This window comes from Schistocerca serialis, unplaced genomic scaffold (assembly GCF_023864345.2).
Source record: "Schistocerca serialis cubense isolate TAMUIC-IGC-003099 unplaced genomic scaffold, iqSchSeri2.2 HiC_scaffold_729, whole genome shotgun sequence".
Classification (NCBI taxonomy): Eukaryota; Metazoa; Arthropoda; class Insecta; order Orthoptera; family Acrididae; genus Schistocerca; species Schistocerca serialis.
Genome location: NW_026048331.1, coordinates 178,425 through 191,686, shown reverse-complemented (window position 1 = coordinate 191,686; position 13,262 = coordinate 178,425). Strand labels below are relative to the sequence as shown.

The window sequence follows — 13,262 nt, the reverse complement described above, 5'->3', positions numbered from 1 at the left end:
CCTAAGACGCAGACTTTCTTACGATTTTTTAGCGATTACGTTCCTTGATCACAACGGTAATGCTTTTTCGGGCCACACGTGCAGCTTTCGCGATATAAAAATCGTCTCTCCCCGGCGGGGAATCGAACCCCGGTCTCCCGCGTGACAGGCGGGGATACTAACCACTATACTACCGAGGAACACGCAGTCGTTGTCTACAGTGCACGCACATTTATGGTTCTCGGGTACGTGATACATCTCAAATGTAGCGTCCCGATGCTTCCATAGTCAGCTGCTACGAAATAAAAGTATGCCCCAGGTGAGGCTCGAACTCACAACCCCGGCATTGCTCACGGCTACTGCCTTATAAGTACCGTGCGCTAACCAACTGCGCCACTGGGGCTACAGCAGAGGGCTTACAGTTAGCGGTATTCACTTTGATGCCAACCTGTTGTGGCTACAGACCCGTCATACGACCGTCACCTGCGGCCATACTGCGACTTTAGCACCTGTCTACGAATGCTTCATACGATTCTTGTTTTATATGCTACACTTACAAGCATGTCAACCGCTTGTCATCACCGAAAAAATGCAAAAAAACGGGCGCCTTGCATTCCGCTACCTGTCCGACAGCGACGGCAGATGTGTGGCAAGCTCTAAGCTGTGCAGGCGCTCCGTGGCCGAGCAGCTGGTGGAGAGATGCCTTCCTTGGCAGCTCCCTGCAGAGTGCGGAAGACCAGAGTGGCCGCGCCGCCGTTGTCAGTGGATGACATGAAATTGCCGAGCCACGGAGTACACGTTGCTTTGCGATCTTCACCCGCCCCGTGGTACAAAGCGCTAGCAGCGGCCCTGTGGCGCAACGGATAACGCGTCTGACTACGGATCAGAAGATTCCAGGTTCGAATCCTGGCAGGGTCGGCATTTTGTTAGTTGCGGGCGCGTAGCTAGGCAGTGCATTCGAATGTCTCCACCTTCGTGGAGTGCAATGTTAATCCTGAGCATCTCGCAGCTGCATCTCGAGACGATCGCGGTAAATATCGCTTCGTGCAAGCGTCAGCGTAGCGTCAGTCGAGCAAAGTCGAGACAAGTCAAGCTGGGAGATGCTACACAGTTAATTAAACGGTAGGCGACGCAGACAACGCTTTTCCAAGTGTCCCATGTCACGCACCGAAGAGCGGGCGCCTCTCCGCACAGCAGAGTGGCGCAGTGGAAGCGTGCTGGGCCCATAACCCAGAGGTCCGTGGATCGAAACCACGCTCTGCTAAAATTATTCTTTTTCTTGGGTGCTTCGTGCTCGATCATTAATCTTGGGGTGCGCTGATTCAGCGTCGACAGCAAACCCTGTGAGTTGTGAAACGACGACGTCGTGTGCAGAATACGAGAAACACTTCCTAAGACGCAGACTTTCTTACGATTTTTTAGCGATTACGTTCCTTGATCACAACGGTAATGCTTTTTCGGGCCACACGTGCAGCTTTCGCGATATAAAAATCGTCTCTCCACGGCGGGGAATCGAACCCCGGTCTCCCGCGTGACAGGCGGGGATACTAACCACTATACTACCGAGGAACACGCAGTCGTTGTCTACAGTGCACGCACATTTATGGTTCTCGGGTACGTGATACATCTCAAATGTAGCGTCCCGATGCTTCCATAGTCAGCTGCTACGAAATAAAAGTATGCCCCAGGTGAGGCTCGAACTCACAACCCCGGCATTGCTCACGGCTACTGCCTTATAAGTACCGTGCGCTAACCAACTGCGCCACTGGGGCTACAGCAGAGGGCTTACAGTTAGCGGTATTCACTTTGATGCCAACCTGTTGTGGCTACAGACCCGTCATACGACCGTCACCTGCGGCCATACTGCGACTTTAGCACCTGTCTACGAATGCTTCATACGATTCTTGTTTTATATGCTACACTTACAAGCATGTCAACCGCTTGTCATCACCGAAAAAATGCAAAAAAACGGGCGCCTTGCATTCCGCTACCTGTCCAACAGCGACGGCAGATGTGTGGCAAGCTCTAAGCTGTGCAGGCGCTCCGTGGCCGAGCAGCTGGTGGAGAGATGCCTTCCTTGGCAGCTCCCTGCAGAGTGCGGAAGACCAGAGTGGCCGCGCCGCCGTTGTCAGTGGATGACATGAAATTGCCGAGCCACGGAGTACACGTTGCTTTGCGATCTTCACCCGCCCCGTGGTACAAAGCGCTAGCAGCGGCCCTGTGGCGCAACGGATAACGCGTCTGACTACGGATCAGAAGATTCCAGGTTCGAATCCTGGCAGGGTCGGCATTTTGTTAGTTGCGGGCGCGTAGCTAGGCAGTGCATTCGAATGTCTCCACCTTCGTGGAGTGCAATGTTAATCCTGAGCATCTCGCAGCTGCATCTCGAGACGATCGCGGTAAATATCGCTTCGTGCAAGCGTCAGCGTAGCGTCAGTCGAGCAAAGTCGAGACAAGTCAAGCTGGGAGATGCTACACAGTTAATTAAACGGTAGGCGACGCAGACAACGCTTTTCCAAGTGTCCCATGTCACGCACCGAAGAGCGGGCGCCTCTCCGCACAGCAGAGTGGCGCAGTGGAAGCGTGCTGGGCCCATAACCCAGAGGTCCGTGGATCGAAACCACGCTCTGCTAAAATTATTCTTTTTCTTGGGTGCTTCGTGCTCGATCATTAATCTTGGAGTGCGCTGATTCAGCGTCGACAGCAAACCCTGTGAGTTGTGAAACGACGACGTCGTGTGCAGAATACGAGAAACACTTCCTAAGACGCAGACTTTCTTACGATTTTTTAGCGATTACGTTCCTTGATCACAACGGTAATGCTTTTTCGGGCCACACGTGCAGCTTTCGCGATATAAAAATCGTCTCTCCCCGGCGGGGAATCGAACCCCGGTCTCCCGCGTGACAGGCGGGGATACTAACCACTATACTACCGAGGAACACGCAGTCGTTGTCTACAGTGCACGCACATTTATGGTTCTCGGGTACGTGATACATCTCAAATGTAGCGTCCCGATGCTTCCATAGTCAGCTGCTACGAAATAAAAGTATGCCCCAGGTGAGGCTCGAACTCACAACCCCGGCATTGCTCACGGCTACTGCCTTATAAGTACCGTGCGCTAACCAATTGCGCCACTGGGGCTACAGCAGAGGGCTTACAGTTAGCGGTATTCACTTTGATGCCAACCTGTTGTGGCTACAGACCCGTCATACGACCGTCACCTGCGGCCATACTGCGACTTTAGCACCTGTCTACGAATGCTTCATACGATTCTTGTTTTATATGCTACACTTACAAGCATGTCAACCGCTTGTCATCACCGAAAAAATGCAAAAAAACGGGCGCCTTGCATTCCGCTACCTGTCCAACAGCGACGGCAGATGTGTGGCAAGCTCTAAGCTGTGCAGGCGCTCCGTGGCCGAGCAGCTGGTGGAGAGATGCCTTCCTTGGCAGCTCCCTGCAGAGTGCGGAAGACCAGAGTGGCCGCGCCGCCGTTGTCAGTGGATGACATGAAATTGCCGAGCCACGGAGTACACGTTGCTTTGCGATCTTCACCCGCCCCGTGGTACAAAGCGCTAGCAGCGGCCCTGTGGCGCAACGGATAACGCGTCTGACTACGGATCAGAAGATTCCAGGTTCGAATCCTGGCAGGGTCGGCATTTTGTTAGTTGCGGGCGCGTAGCTAGGCAGTGCATTCGAATGTCTCCACCTTCGTGGAGTGCAATGTTAATCCTGAGCATCTCGCAGCTGCATCTCGAGACGATCGCGGTAAATATCGCTTCGTGCAAGCGTCAGCGTAGCGTCAGTCGAGCAAAGTCGAGACAAGTCAAGCTGGGAGATGCTACACAGTTAATTAAACGGTAGGCGACGCAGACAACGCTTTTCCAAGTGTCCCATGTCACGCACCGAAGAGCGCGCGCCTCTCCGCACGGCAGAGTGGCGCAGTGGAAGCGTGCTGGGCCCATAACCCAGAGGTCCGTGGATCGAAACCACGCTCTGCTAAAATTATTCTTTTTCTTGGGTGCTTCGTGCTCGATCATTAATCTTGGGGTGCGCTGATTCAGCGTCGACAGCAAACCCTGTGAGTTGTGAAACGACGACGTCGTGTGCAGAATACGAGAAACACTTCCTAAGACGCAGACTTTCTTACGATTTTTTAGCGATTACGTTCCTTGATCACAACGGTAATGCTTTTTCGGGCCACACGTGCAGCTTTCGCGATATAAAAATCGTCTCTCCCCGGCGGGGAATCGAACCCCGGTCTCCCGCGTGACAGGCGGGGATACTAACCACTATACTACCGAGGAACACGCAGTCGTTGTCTACAGTGCACGCACATTTATGTTTCTCGGGTACGTGATACATCTCAAATGTAGCGTCCCGATGCTTCCATAGTCAGCTGCTACGAAATAAAAGTATGCCCCAGGTGAGGCTCGAACTCACAACCCCGGCATTGCTCACGGCTACTGCCTTATAAGTACCGTGCGCTAACCAACTGCGCCACTGGGGCTACAGCAGAGGGCTTACAGTTAGCGGTATTCACTTTGATGCCAACCTGTTGTGGCTACAGACCCGTCATACGACCGTCACCTGCGGCCATACTGCGACTTTAGCACCTGTCTACGAATGCTTCATACGATTCTTGTTTTATATGCTACACTTACAAGCATGTCAACCGCTTGTCATCACCGAAAAAATGCAAAAAAACGGGCGCCTTGCATTCCGCTACCTATCCAACAGCGACGGCAGATGTGTGGCAAGCTCTAAGCTGTGCAGGCGCTCCGTGGCCGAGCAGCTGGTGGAGAGATGCCTTCCTTGGCAGCTCCCTGCAGAGTGCGGAAGACCAGAGTGGCCGCGCCGCCGTTGTCAGTGGATGACATGAAATTGCCGAGCCACGGAGTACACGTTGCTTTGCGATCTTCACCCGCCCCGTGGTACAAAGCGCTAGCAGCGGCCCTGTGGCGCAACGGATAACGCGTCTGACTACGGATCAGAAGATTCCAGGTTCGAATCCTGGCAGGGTCGGCATTTTGTTAGTTGCGGGCGCGTAGCTAGGCAGTGCATTCGAATGTCTCCACCTTCGTGGAGTGCAATGTTAATCCTGAGCATCTCGCAGCTGCATCTCGAGACGATCGCGGTAAATATCGCTTCGTGCAAGCGTCAGCGTAGCGTCAGTCGAGCAAAGTCGAGACAAGTCAAGCTGGGAGATGCTACACAGTTAATTAAACGGTAGGCGACGCAGACAACGCTTTTCCAAGTGTCCCATGTCACGCACCGAAGAGCGCGCGCCTCTCCGCACAGCAGAGTGGCGCAGTGGAAGCGTGCTGGGCCCATAACCCAGAGGTCCGTGGATCGAAACCACGCTCTGCTAAAATTATTCTTTTTCTTGGGTGCTTCGTGCTCGATCATTAATCTTGGGGTGCGCTGATTCAGCGTCGACAGCAAACCCTGTGAGTTGTGAAACGACGACGTCGTGTGCAGAATACGAGAAACACTTCCTAAGACGCAGACTTTCTTACGATTTTTTAGCGATTACGTTCCTTGATCACAACGGTAATGCTTTTTCGGGCCACACGTGCAGCTTTCGCGATATAAAAATCGTCTCTCCCCGGCGGGGAATCGAACCCCGGTCTCCCGCGTGACAGGCGGGGATACTAACCACTATACTACCGAGGAACACGCAGTCGTTGTCTACAGTGCACGCACATTTATGGTTCTCGGGTACGTGATACATCTCAAATGTAGCGTCCCGATGCTTCCATAGTCAGCTGCTACGAAATAAAAGTATGCCCCAGGTGAGGCTCGAACTCACAACCCCGGCATTGCTCACGGCTACTGCCTTATAAGTACCGTGCGCTAACCAATTGCGCCACTGGGGCTACAGCAGAGGGCTTACAGTTAGCGGTATTCACTTTGATGCCAACCTGTTGTGGCTACAGACCCGTCATACGACCGTCACCTGCGGCCACACTGCGACTTTAGCACCTGTCTACGAATGCTTCATACGATTCTTGTTTTATATGCTACACTTACAAGCATGTCAACCGCTTGTCATCACCGAAAAAATGCAAAAAAACGGGCGCCTTGCATTCCGCTACCTGTCCAACAGCGACGGCAGATGTGTGGCAAGCTCTAAGCTGTGCAGGCGCTCCGTGGCCGAGCAGCTGGTGGAGAGATGCCTTCCTTGGCAGCTCCCTGCAGAGTGCGGAAGACCAGAGTGGCCGCGCCGCCGTTGTCAGTGGATGACATGAAATTGCCGAGCCACGGAGTACACGTTGCTTTGCGATCTTCACCCGCCCCGTGGTACAAAGCGCTAGCAGCGGCCCTGTGGCGCAACGGATAACGCGTCTGACTACGGATCAGAAGATTCCAGGTTCGAATCCTGGCAGGGTCGGCATTTTGTTAGTTGCGGGCGCGTAGCTAGGCAGTGCATTCGAATGTCTCCACCTTCGTGGAGTGCAATGTTAATCCTGAGCATCTCGCAGCTGCATCTCGAGACGATCGCGGTAAATATCGCTTCGTGCAAGCGTCAGCGTAGCGTCAGTCGAGCAAAGTCGAGACAAGTCAAGCTGGGAGATGCTACACAGTTAATTAAACGGTAGGCGACGCAGACAACGCTTTTCCAAGTGTCCCATGTCACGCACCGAAGAGCGCGCGCCTCTCCGCACGGCAGAGTGGCGCAGTGGAAGCGTGCTGGGCCCATAACCCAGAGGTCCGTGGATCGAAACCACGCTCTGCTAAAATTATTCTTTTTCTTGGGTGCTTCGTGCTCGATCATTAATCTTGGGGTGCGCTGATTCAGCGTCGACAGCAAACTCTGTGAGTTGTGAAACGACGACGTCGTGTGCAGAATACGAGAAACACTTCCTAAGACGCAGACTTTCTTACGATTTTTTAGCGATTACGTTCCTTGATCACAACGGTAATGCTTTTTCGGGCCACACGTGCAGCTTTCGCGATATAAAAATCGTCTCTCCCCGGCGGGGAATCGAACCCCGGTCTCCCGCGTGACAGGCGGGGATACTAACCACTATACTACCGAGGAACACGCAGTCGTTGTCTACAGTGCACGCACATTTATGGTTCTCGGGTACGTGATACATCTCAAATGTAGCGTCCCGATGCTTCCATAGTCAGCTGCTACGAAATAAAAGTATGCCCCAGGTGAGGCTCGAACTCACAACCCCGGCATTGCTCACGGCTACTGCCTTATAAGTACCGTGCGCTAACCAACTGCGCCACTGGGGCTACGGCAGAGGGCTTACAGTTAGCGGTATTCACTTTGATGCCAACCTGTTGTGGCGACAGACCCGTCATACGACCGTCACCTGCGGCCATACTGCGACTTTAGCACCTGTCTACGAATGCTTCATACGATTCTTGTTTTATATGCTACACTTACAAGCATGTCAACCGCTTGTCATCACCGAAAAAATGCAAAAAAACGGGCGCCTTGCATTCCGCTACCTGTCCAACAGCGACGGCAGATGTGTGGCAAGCTCTAAGCTGTGCAGGCGCTCCGTGGCCGAGCAGCTGGTGGAGAGATGCCTTCCTTGGCAGCTCCCTGCAGAGTGCGGAAGACCAGAGTGGCCGCGCCGCCGTTGTCAGTGGATGACATGAAATTGCCGAGCCACGGAGTACACGTTGCTTTGCGATCTTCACCCGCCCCGTGGTACAAAGCGCTAGCAGCGGCCCTGTGGCGCAACGGATAACGCGTCTGACTACGGATCAGAAGATTCCAGGTTCGAATCCTGGCAGGGTCGGCATTTTGTTAGTTGCGGGCGCGTAGCTAGGCAGTGCATTCGAATGTCTCCACCTTCGTGGAGTGCAATGTTAATCCTGAGCATCTCGCAGCTGCATCTCGAGACGATCGCGGTAAATATCGCTTCGTGCAAGCGTCAGCGTAGCGTCAGTCGAGCAAAGTCGAGACAAGTCAAGCTGGGAGATGCTACACAGTTAATTAAACGGTAGGCGACGCAGACAACGCTTTTCCAAGTGTCCCATGTCACGCACCGAAGAGCGCGCGCCTCTCCGCACAGCAGAGTGGCGCAGTGGAAGCGTGCTGGGCCCATAACCCAGAGGTCCGTGGATCGAAACCACGCTCTGCTAAAATTATTCTTTTTCTTGGGTGCTTCGTGCTCGATCATTAATCTTGGGGTGCGCTGATTCAGCGTCGACAGCAAACCCTGTGAGTTGTGAAACGACGACGTCGTGTGCAGAATACGAGAAACACTTCCTAAGACGCAGACTTTCTTACGATTTTTTAGCGATTACGTTCCTTGATCACAACGGTAATGCTTTTTCGGGCCACACGTGCAGCTTTCGCGATATAAAAATCGTCTCTCCCCGGCGGGGAATCGAACCCCGGTCTCCCGCGTGACAGGCGGGGATACTAACCACTATACTACCGAGGAACACGCAGTCGTTGTCTACAGTGCACGCACATTTATGGTTCTCGGGTACGTGATACATCTCAAATGTAGCGTCCCGATGCTTCCATAGTCAGCTGCTACGAAATAAAAGTATGCCCCAGGTGAGGCTCGAACTCACAACCCCGGCATTGCTCACGGCTACTGCCTTATAAGTACCGTGCGCTAACCAATTGCGCCACTGGGGCTACAGCAGAGGGCTTACAGTTAGCGGTATTCACTTTGATGCCAACCTGTTGTGGCTACAGACCCGTCATACGACCGTCACCTGCGGCCATACTGCGACTTTAGCACCTGTCTACGAATGCTTCATACGATTCTTGTTTTATATGCTACACTTACAAGCATGTCAACCGCTTGTCATCACCGAAAAAATGCAAAAAAACGGGCGCCTTGCATTCCGCTACCTGTCCAACAGCGACGGCAGATGTGTGGCAAGCTCTAAGCTGTGCAGGCGCTCCGTGGCCGAGCAGCTGGTGGAGAGATGCCTTCCTTGGCAGCTCCCTGCAGAGTGCGGAAGACCAGAGTGGCCGCGCCGCCGTTGTCAGTGGATGACATGAAATTGCCGAGCCACGGAGTACACGTTGCTTTGCGATCTTCACCCGCCCCGTGGTACAAAGCGCTAGCAGCGGCCCTGTGGCGCAACGGATAACGCGTCTGACTACGGATCAGAAGATTCCAGGTTCGAATCCTGGCAGGGTCGGCATTTTGTTAGTTGCGGGCGCGTAGCTAGGCAGTGCATTCGAATGTCTCCACCTTCGTGGAGTGCAATGTTAATCCTGAGCATCTCGCAGCTGCATCTCGAGACGATCGCGGTAAATATCGCTTCGTGCAAGCGTCAGCGTAGCGTCAGTCGAGCAAAGTCGAGACAAGTCAAGCTGGGAGATGCTACACAGTTAATTAAACGGTAGGCGACGCAGACAACGCTTTTCCAAGTGTCCCATGTCACGCACCGAAGAGCGGGCGCCTCTCCGCACAGCAGAGTGGCGCAGTGGAAGCGTGCTGGGCCCATAACCCAGAGGTCCGTGGATCGAAACCACGCTCTGCTAAAATTATTCTTTTTCTTGGGTGCTTCGTGCTCGATCATTAATCTTGGGGTGCGCTGATTCAGCGTCGACAGCAAACCCTGTGAGTTGTGAAACGACGACGTCGTGTGCAGAATACGAGAAACACTTCCTAAGACGCAGACTTTCTTACGATTTTTTAGCGATTACGTTCCTTGATCACAACGGTAATGCTTTTTCGGGCCACACGTGCAGCTTTCGCGATATAAAAATCGTCTCTCCCCGGCGGGGAATCGAACCCCGGTCTCCCGCGTGACAGGCGGGGATACTAACCACTATACTACCGAGGAACACGCAGTCGTTGTCTACAGTGCACGCACATTTATGGTTCTCGGGTACGTGATACATCTCAAATGTAGCGTCCCGATGCTTCCATAGTCAGCTGCTACGAAATAAAAGTATGCCCCAGGTGAGGCTCGAACTCACAACCCCGGCATTGCTCACGGCTACTGCCTTATAAGTACCGTGCGCTAACCAACTGCGCCACTGGGGCTACAGCAGAGGGCTTACAGTTAGCGGTATTCACTTTGATGCCAACCTGTTGTGGCTACAGACCCGTCATACGACCGTCACCTGCGGCCATACTGCGACTTTAGCACCTGTCTACGAATGCTTCATACGATTCTTGTTTTATATGCTACACTTACAAGCATGTCAACCGCTTGTCATCACCGAAAAAATGCAAAAAAACGGGCGCCTTGCATTCCGCTACCTGTCCAACAGCGACGGCAGATGTGTGGCAAGCTCTAAGCTGTGCAGGCGCTCCGTGGCCGAGCAGCTGGTGGAGAGATGCCTTCCTTGGCAGCTCCCTGCAGAGTGCGGAAGACCAGAGTGGCCGCGCCGCCGTTGTCAGTGGATGACATGAAATTGCCGAGCCACGGAGTACACGTTGCTTTGCGATCTTCACCCGCCCCGTGGTACAAAGCGCTAGCAGCGGCCCTGTGGCGCAACGGATAACGCGTCTGACTACGGATCAGAAGATTCCAGGTTCGAATCCTGGCAGGGTCGGCATTTTGTTAGTTGCGGGCGCGTAGCTAGGCAGTGCATTCGAATGTCTCCACCTTCGTGGAGTGCAATGTTAATCCTGAGCATCTCGCAGCTGCATCTCGAGACGATCGCGGTAAATATCGCTTCGTGCAAGCGTCAGCGTAGCGTCAGTCGAGCAAAGTCGAGACAAGTCAAGCTGGGAGATGCTACACAGTTAATTAAACGGTAGGCGACGCAGACAACGCTTTTCCAAGTGTCCCATGTCACGCACCGAAGAGCGGGCGCCTCTCCGCACAGCAGAGTGGCGCAGTGGAAGCGTGCTGGGCCCATAACCCAGAGGTCCGTGGATCGAAACCACGCTCTGCTAAAATTATTCTTTTTCTTGGGTGCTTCGTGCTCGATCATTAATCTTGGGGTGCGCTGATTCAGCGTCGACAGCAAACCCTGTGAGTTGTGAAACGACGACGTCGTGTGCAGAATACGAGAAACACTTCCTAAGACGCAGACTTTCTTACGATTTTTTAGCGATTACGTTCCTTGATCACAACGGTAATGCTTTTTCGGGCCACACGTGCAGCTTTCGCGATATAAAAATCGTCTCTCCACGGCGGGGAATCGAACCCCGGTCTCCCGCGTGACAGGCGGGGATACTAACCACTATACTACCGAGGAACACGCAGTCGTTGTCTACAGTGCACGCACATTTATGGTTCTCGGGTACGTGATACATCTCAAATGTAGCGTCCCGATGCTTCCATAGTCAGCTGCTACGAAATAAAAGTATGCCCCAGGTGAGGCTCGAACTCACAACCCCGGCATTGCTCACGGCTACTGCCTTATAAGTACCGTGCGCTAACCAACTGCGCCACTGGGGCTACAGCAGAGGGCTTACAGTTAGCGGTATTCACTTTGATGCCAACCTGTTGTGGCTACAGACCCGTCATACGACCGTCACCTGCGGCCATACTGCGACTTTAGCACCTGTCTACGAATGCTTCATACGATTCTTGTTTTATATGCTACACTTACAAGCATGTCAACCGCTTGTCATCACCGAAAAAATGCAAAAAAACGGGCGCCTTGCATTCCGCTACCTGTCCAACAGCGACGGCAGATGTGTGGCAAGCTCTAAGCTGTGCAGGCGCTCCGTGGCCGAGCAGCTGGTGGAGAGATGCCTTCCTTGGCAGCTCCCTGCAGAGTGCGGAAGACCAGAGTGGCCGCGCCGCCGTTGTCAGTGGATGACATGAAATTGCCGAGCCACGGAGTACACGTTGCTTTGCGATCTTCACCCGCCCCGTGGTACAAAGCGCTAGCAGCGGCCCTGTGGCGCAACGGATAACGCGTCTGACTACGGATCAGAAGATTCCAGGTTCGAATCCTGGCAGGGTCGGCATTTTGTTAGTTGCGGGCGCGTAGCTAGGCAGTGCATTCGAATGTCTCCACCTTCGTGGAGTGCAATGTTAATCCTGAGCATCTCGCAGCTGCATCTCGAGACGATCGCGGTAAATATCGCTTCGTGCAAGCGTCAGCGTAGCGTCAGTCGAGCAAAGTCGAGACAAGTCAAGCTGGGAGATGCTACACAGTTAATTAAACGGTAGGCGACGCAGACAACGCTTTTCCAAGTGTCCCATGTCACGCACCGAAGAGCGGGCGCCTCTCCGCACAGCAGAGTGGCGCAGTGGAAGCGTGCTGGGCCCATAACCCAGAGGTCCGTGGATCGAAACCACGCTCTGCTAAAATTATTCTTTTTCTTGGGTGCTTCGTGCTCGATCATTAATCTTGGGGTGCGCTGATTCAGCGTCGACAGCAAACCCTGTGAGTTGTGAAACGACGACGTCGTGTGCAGAATACGAGAAACACTTCCTAAGACGCAGACTTTCTTACGATTTTTTAGCGATTACGTTCCTTGATCACAACGGTAATGCTTTTTCGGGCCACACGTGCAGCTTTCGCGATATAAAAATCGTCTCTCCACGGCGGGGAATCGAACCCCGGTCTCCCGCGTGACAGGCGGGGATACTAACCACTATACTACCGAGGAACACGCAGTCGTTGTCTACAGTGCACGCACATTTATGGTTCTCGGGTACGTGATACATCTCAAATGTAGCGTCCCGATGCTTCCATAGTCAGCTGCTACGAAATAAAAGTATGCCCCAGGTGAGGCTCGAACTCACAACCCCGGCATTGCTCACGGCTACTGCCTTATAAGTACCGTGCGCTAACCAACTGCGCCACTGGGGCTACAGCAGAGGGCTTACAGTTAGCGGTATTCACTTTGATGCCAACCTGTTGTGGCTACAGACCCGTCATACGACCGTCACCTGCGGCCATACTGCGACTTTAGCACCTGTCTACGAATGCTTCATACGATTCTTGTTTTATATGCTACACTTACAAGCATGTCAACCGCTTGTCATCACCGAAAAAATGCAAAAAAACGGGCGCCTTGCATTCCGCTACCTGTCCAACAGCGACGGCAGATGTGTGGCAAGCTCTAAGCTGTGCAGGCGCTCCGTGGCCGAGCAGCTGGTGGAGAGATGCCTTCCTTGGCAGCTCCCTGCAGAGTGCGGAAGACCAGAGTGGCCGCGCCGCCGTTGTCAGTGGATGACATGAAATTGCCGAGCCACGGAGTACACGTTGCTTTGCGATCTTCACCCGCCCCGTGGTACAAAGCGCTAGCAGCGGCCCTGTGGCGCAACGGATAACGCGTCTGACTACGGATCAGAAGATTCCAGGTTCGAATCCTGGCAGGGTCGGCATTTTGTTAGTTGCGGGCGCGTAGCTAGGCAGTGCATTCGAA

At 53.5% G+C, this 13,262-nt stretch overlaps 39 non-coding genes across 39 annotated transcripts; 19 read left to right on the top strand and 20 right to left on the bottom strand.

Moving 5' to 3' along the window:
- Nucleotides 1-107: 107 nt before the first annotated feature.
- Nucleotides 108-179, bottom strand: Trnad-guc (transfer RNA aspartic acid (anticodon GUC)). Its single transcript has one exon. It is a non-coding gene; the product is annotated as a tRNA-Asp (tRNA).
- A 111-nt stretch (nt 180-290) lies between these two features.
- Nucleotides 291-382, bottom strand: Trnai-uau (transfer RNA isoleucine (anticodon UAU)). Its single transcript is given in 2 exon segments — nt 291-326; nt 345-382. It is a non-coding gene; the product is annotated as a tRNA-Ile (tRNA).
- Nucleotides 383-824: 442 nt separating this feature from the next.
- On the top strand, nt 825-897 carry Trnar-acg (transfer RNA arginine (anticodon ACG)). Its single transcript has one exon. It is a non-coding gene; the product is annotated as a tRNA-Arg (tRNA).
- Nucleotides 898-1,171: 274 nt separating this feature from the next.
- On the top strand, nt 1,172-1,243 carry Trnam-cau (transfer RNA methionine (anticodon CAU)). The gene has a single exon. It is a non-coding gene; the product is annotated as a tRNA-Met (tRNA).
- A 233-nt stretch (nt 1,244-1,476) lies between these two features.
- Nucleotides 1,477-1,548, bottom strand: Trnad-guc (transfer RNA aspartic acid (anticodon GUC)). The gene has a single exon. It is a non-coding gene; the product is annotated as a tRNA-Asp (tRNA).
- Nucleotides 1,549-1,659: 111 nt separating this feature from the next.
- Nucleotides 1,660-1,751, bottom strand: Trnai-uau (transfer RNA isoleucine (anticodon UAU)). Its single transcript is given in 2 exon segments — nt 1,660-1,695; nt 1,714-1,751. It is a non-coding gene; the product is annotated as a tRNA-Ile (tRNA).
- Nucleotides 1,752-2,193: 442 nt separating this feature from the next.
- Trnar-acg (transfer RNA arginine (anticodon ACG)) lies at nt 2,194-2,266 on the top strand. Its single transcript has one exon. It is a non-coding gene; the product is annotated as a tRNA-Arg (tRNA).
- A 274-nt stretch (nt 2,267-2,540) lies between these two features.
- On the top strand, nt 2,541-2,612 carry Trnam-cau (transfer RNA methionine (anticodon CAU)). The gene has a single exon. It is a non-coding gene; the product is annotated as a tRNA-Met (tRNA).
- Nucleotides 2,613-2,845: 233 nt separating this feature from the next.
- Trnad-guc (transfer RNA aspartic acid (anticodon GUC)) lies at nt 2,846-2,917 on the bottom strand. Its single transcript has one exon. It is a non-coding gene; the product is annotated as a tRNA-Asp (tRNA).
- A 111-nt stretch (nt 2,918-3,028) lies between these two features.
- Nucleotides 3,029-3,120, bottom strand: Trnai-uau (transfer RNA isoleucine (anticodon UAU)). The gene is given in 2 exon segments: nt 3,029-3,064; nt 3,083-3,120. It is a non-coding gene; the product is annotated as a tRNA-Ile (tRNA).
- Nucleotides 3,121-3,562: 442 nt separating this feature from the next.
- Trnar-acg (transfer RNA arginine (anticodon ACG)) lies at nt 3,563-3,635 on the top strand. The gene has a single exon. It is a non-coding gene; the product is annotated as a tRNA-Arg (tRNA).
- A 274-nt stretch (nt 3,636-3,909) lies between these two features.
- Trnam-cau (transfer RNA methionine (anticodon CAU)) lies at nt 3,910-3,981 on the top strand. Its single transcript has one exon. It is a non-coding gene; the product is annotated as a tRNA-Met (tRNA).
- A 233-nt stretch (nt 3,982-4,214) lies between these two features.
- On the bottom strand, nt 4,215-4,286 carry Trnad-guc (transfer RNA aspartic acid (anticodon GUC)). Its single transcript has one exon. It is a non-coding gene; the product is annotated as a tRNA-Asp (tRNA).
- A 111-nt stretch (nt 4,287-4,397) lies between these two features.
- Trnai-uau (transfer RNA isoleucine (anticodon UAU)) lies at nt 4,398-4,489 on the bottom strand. The gene is given in 2 exon segments: nt 4,398-4,433; nt 4,452-4,489. It is a non-coding gene; the product is annotated as a tRNA-Ile (tRNA).
- Nucleotides 4,490-4,931: 442 nt separating this feature from the next.
- Trnar-acg (transfer RNA arginine (anticodon ACG)) lies at nt 4,932-5,004 on the top strand. Its single transcript has one exon. It is a non-coding gene; the product is annotated as a tRNA-Arg (tRNA).
- A 274-nt stretch (nt 5,005-5,278) lies between these two features.
- Nucleotides 5,279-5,350, top strand: Trnam-cau (transfer RNA methionine (anticodon CAU)). The gene has a single exon. It is a non-coding gene; the product is annotated as a tRNA-Met (tRNA).
- Nucleotides 5,351-5,583: 233 nt separating this feature from the next.
- Trnad-guc (transfer RNA aspartic acid (anticodon GUC)) lies at nt 5,584-5,655 on the bottom strand. Its single transcript has one exon. It is a non-coding gene; the product is annotated as a tRNA-Asp (tRNA).
- A 111-nt stretch (nt 5,656-5,766) lies between these two features.
- Nucleotides 5,767-5,858, bottom strand: Trnai-uau (transfer RNA isoleucine (anticodon UAU)). Its single transcript is given in 2 exon segments — nt 5,767-5,802; nt 5,821-5,858. It is a non-coding gene; the product is annotated as a tRNA-Ile (tRNA).
- Nucleotides 5,859-6,300: 442 nt separating this feature from the next.
- Trnar-acg (transfer RNA arginine (anticodon ACG)) lies at nt 6,301-6,373 on the top strand. The gene has a single exon. It is a non-coding gene; the product is annotated as a tRNA-Arg (tRNA).
- Nucleotides 6,374-6,647: 274 nt separating this feature from the next.
- Nucleotides 6,648-6,719, top strand: Trnam-cau (transfer RNA methionine (anticodon CAU)). The gene has a single exon. It is a non-coding gene; the product is annotated as a tRNA-Met (tRNA).
- Nucleotides 6,720-6,952: 233 nt separating this feature from the next.
- Nucleotides 6,953-7,024, bottom strand: Trnad-guc (transfer RNA aspartic acid (anticodon GUC)). The gene has a single exon. It is a non-coding gene; the product is annotated as a tRNA-Asp (tRNA).
- A 111-nt stretch (nt 7,025-7,135) lies between these two features.
- Nucleotides 7,136-7,227, bottom strand: Trnai-uau (transfer RNA isoleucine (anticodon UAU)). Its single transcript is given in 2 exon segments — nt 7,136-7,171; nt 7,190-7,227. It is a non-coding gene; the product is annotated as a tRNA-Ile (tRNA).
- Nucleotides 7,228-7,669: 442 nt separating this feature from the next.
- Nucleotides 7,670-7,742, top strand: Trnar-acg (transfer RNA arginine (anticodon ACG)). Its single transcript has one exon. It is a non-coding gene; the product is annotated as a tRNA-Arg (tRNA).
- A 274-nt stretch (nt 7,743-8,016) lies between these two features.
- Nucleotides 8,017-8,088, top strand: Trnam-cau (transfer RNA methionine (anticodon CAU)). The gene has a single exon. It is a non-coding gene; the product is annotated as a tRNA-Met (tRNA).
- A 233-nt stretch (nt 8,089-8,321) lies between these two features.
- On the bottom strand, nt 8,322-8,393 carry Trnad-guc (transfer RNA aspartic acid (anticodon GUC)). Its single transcript has one exon. It is a non-coding gene; the product is annotated as a tRNA-Asp (tRNA).
- Nucleotides 8,394-8,504: 111 nt separating this feature from the next.
- Trnai-uau (transfer RNA isoleucine (anticodon UAU)) lies at nt 8,505-8,596 on the bottom strand. The gene is given in 2 exon segments: nt 8,505-8,540; nt 8,559-8,596. It is a non-coding gene; the product is annotated as a tRNA-Ile (tRNA).
- Nucleotides 8,597-9,038: 442 nt separating this feature from the next.
- Trnar-acg (transfer RNA arginine (anticodon ACG)) lies at nt 9,039-9,111 on the top strand. Its single transcript has one exon. It is a non-coding gene; the product is annotated as a tRNA-Arg (tRNA).
- Nucleotides 9,112-9,385: 274 nt separating this feature from the next.
- On the top strand, nt 9,386-9,457 carry Trnam-cau (transfer RNA methionine (anticodon CAU)). Its single transcript has one exon. It is a non-coding gene; the product is annotated as a tRNA-Met (tRNA).
- A 233-nt stretch (nt 9,458-9,690) lies between these two features.
- Nucleotides 9,691-9,762, bottom strand: Trnad-guc (transfer RNA aspartic acid (anticodon GUC)). The gene has a single exon. It is a non-coding gene; the product is annotated as a tRNA-Asp (tRNA).
- Nucleotides 9,763-9,873: 111 nt separating this feature from the next.
- On the bottom strand, nt 9,874-9,965 carry Trnai-uau (transfer RNA isoleucine (anticodon UAU)). The gene is given in 2 exon segments: nt 9,874-9,909; nt 9,928-9,965. It is a non-coding gene; the product is annotated as a tRNA-Ile (tRNA).
- Nucleotides 9,966-10,407: 442 nt separating this feature from the next.
- Nucleotides 10,408-10,480, top strand: Trnar-acg (transfer RNA arginine (anticodon ACG)). The gene has a single exon. It is a non-coding gene; the product is annotated as a tRNA-Arg (tRNA).
- A 274-nt stretch (nt 10,481-10,754) lies between these two features.
- Nucleotides 10,755-10,826, top strand: Trnam-cau (transfer RNA methionine (anticodon CAU)). The gene has a single exon. It is a non-coding gene; the product is annotated as a tRNA-Met (tRNA).
- A 233-nt stretch (nt 10,827-11,059) lies between these two features.
- Trnad-guc (transfer RNA aspartic acid (anticodon GUC)) lies at nt 11,060-11,131 on the bottom strand. The gene has a single exon. It is a non-coding gene; the product is annotated as a tRNA-Asp (tRNA).
- Nucleotides 11,132-11,242: 111 nt separating this feature from the next.
- On the bottom strand, nt 11,243-11,334 carry Trnai-uau (transfer RNA isoleucine (anticodon UAU)). Its single transcript is given in 2 exon segments — nt 11,243-11,278; nt 11,297-11,334. It is a non-coding gene; the product is annotated as a tRNA-Ile (tRNA).
- A 442-nt stretch (nt 11,335-11,776) lies between these two features.
- Nucleotides 11,777-11,849, top strand: Trnar-acg (transfer RNA arginine (anticodon ACG)). Its single transcript has one exon. It is a non-coding gene; the product is annotated as a tRNA-Arg (tRNA).
- A 274-nt stretch (nt 11,850-12,123) lies between these two features.
- Trnam-cau (transfer RNA methionine (anticodon CAU)) lies at nt 12,124-12,195 on the top strand. The gene has a single exon. It is a non-coding gene; the product is annotated as a tRNA-Met (tRNA).
- A 233-nt stretch (nt 12,196-12,428) lies between these two features.
- Nucleotides 12,429-12,500, bottom strand: Trnad-guc (transfer RNA aspartic acid (anticodon GUC)). The gene has a single exon. It is a non-coding gene; the product is annotated as a tRNA-Asp (tRNA).
- Nucleotides 12,501-12,611: 111 nt separating this feature from the next.
- On the bottom strand, nt 12,612-12,703 carry Trnai-uau (transfer RNA isoleucine (anticodon UAU)). Its single transcript is given in 2 exon segments — nt 12,612-12,647; nt 12,666-12,703. It is a non-coding gene; the product is annotated as a tRNA-Ile (tRNA).
- Nucleotides 12,704-13,145: 442 nt separating this feature from the next.
- Trnar-acg (transfer RNA arginine (anticodon ACG)) lies at nt 13,146-13,218 on the top strand. Its single transcript has one exon. It is a non-coding gene; the product is annotated as a tRNA-Arg (tRNA).
- The last annotated feature ends 44 nt before the right edge of the window (nt 13,219-13,262 follow it).